General features: G+C 38.7%; 1 pseudogene; it reads left to right on the top strand.

Annotated features, from left to right (window-relative positions):
* Positions 1–211: 211 nt before the first annotated feature.
* Positions 212–330, top strand: LOC145284276 (U2 spliceosomal RNA; annotated as a pseudogene).
* Positions 331–1,937: the final 1,607 nt, after the last annotated feature.

The following is a 1,937-nucleotide window of genomic DNA, read 5'->3' as shown; positions in this document are numbered from 1 at the left end:
CTTTCTCTCTCTCTCTCTCTCTATGTCTCTCTCTCTGATTGAATGGGTAAAACGTCATTTAGTTACGTCACTATTCGCGTCATCCAATGCACATAGCGGCAAACAAACAACATCAAAAGAGTTTAGTAGTGTACTTGACCCTTAGAGGTTTCGACGTCCGTCTAATATACAACTCGTGGCCATGCTGTCTTTGTTTTTTGTTTTTCTGTCAATACTTTTCTTGGCCTTTGGGCCAAGATCAAATTGTAGTATCTGTTCTCCAGATGTTACACTTCAATTTCTTGTTCTCTATCAGTAGAGAAAAAACACTTCACGACTGAGACAATTTATATTTTTGTCGCTTTTCTGTACGTTAAAAAAAACGACCCTGGTGTCTAACGCTGTCCCTTGGGGAGGCACTGTAAGTAGGGACACAATGAAATTACGACCGGTCTTTATTTAATTATGACGATATGATTATTCGAGATCTCGTCGTAACATGACTTCATTTTTTTTATCAAGTTCAAGTCATTCATTTTTCTCATCAACTAATCCTAACACGGTCGCATAAACTAATCCTAACACGGCCGCATATACATGTAATCGGACACACACAACCACATCGCGCGCACACATCATTCTAGACTTTCAACAATGAACTGCCATAGCATTGACACTTCAAGTACACACACATTGCCATAAAGTATTTGGAAGACAGAATTTGCTCAGTAAATCGCCCGAAATGTCAAAACATTTAATGCTTTCCGACTTGAATAATTAGTCCTAAGATACGTTTCGACAACCAGGCAAATTAAAGAAATGGGCTGTTCCCATCCGTTCAGACATCGTGAATGAAGGCACAAGATAAAACTATTAAAGGAGCCATTAGTCGAAATCTAAATCATTAATGCATGCGATTTATCAAATGACGCCGAAAACTGAGTATCGCTAAAATTGCAATTAGTTTTGTTCTGTTTCTTCGCACTGATATATTTGACACATCTGTACTTTATTTATTTACTAGCGGGGGGAGGTACCCGGCGTTGCCCGGATGTTTGTAGGTGTGTGTATGGGGAGGGGGTAATTAATAATCCTGCTTAAATATTATTTTTAAAAAAAACCAAAACGGAAAAAAATGGCATAAATAAACCTGTGTATGGGGGAAGGGTAAACTAAAGAGTAAGCAAAGTAATAAAAAAAAAACGTTCCTCGGTGTTTAAAGGTGTAAAAGAAAAAAAAAATAGTTTTGGTAGGGAGGAGGGATTGAACTCTGAAGCCTTGACGGCGGAAACCAATGCCAACTACATAACGGTCTCGACCACGAGTGAGAGTAATTGATTAGCGTGTTAAGTTAAGGCTTATAAAGCTAGTAAAAGAGATTTGATTGACAGGAAGACGCTAAATGAGGTCATCGCGGGATCGTTATTTTTAGTTTTCACTTCCCCCCCAGATGATGGTGGGGAAAGCAGCGCGAAAGCCGAGAACACGGCGTTTTTCACTGCATTTATATTAAAATGCAGTGAAAAACAGAGGACAGAGCGAAATAGCGCGAATCTCATAAAAGTCGACGTAAATAAATCTAGAGACGACCCGCATTCCCAAACCCTAGACATTATGATATAGGGGGTATATAAACAGTTGTAAGCGATAGTACCCCCCCGGGAGCGTGTGCGGAAGAAGCCTTTACGAGACATACACGAAATGTTCACACACATTTTGCCTTATAGATTTATTATGTATTTATTTTTGTTTTTTGTTTTTGTTTTTGTTTTGTTTTTTTTGTTTTTTTGTGTGTGTGTGTGTGTGTGTGTGTGTGTGTGTGTGTGTGTGTGTGTGTGTGTTTTGCAAAACATCATGGCTGCGCCTATTAAAGTTGCCGCAAACATTGCATTAAACATTTTATTTAAAAAGAGGATTTTGCATCGTCTTAAATCAAGCGGATAATGAGGAATTGCCTG

Source organism: Euprymna scolopes, chromosome 8, assembly GCF_053919585.1.
Source record: "Euprymna scolopes isolate OS-2025 chromosome 8, ASM5391958v1, whole genome shotgun sequence".
NCBI lineage: Eukaryota > Metazoa > Mollusca > Cephalopoda > Sepiida > Sepiolidae > Euprymna > Euprymna scolopes.
The sequence above is the reverse complement of the archived record's forward strand: the minus strand, read 5'-3'. Positions and strand labels throughout refer to the sequence as shown.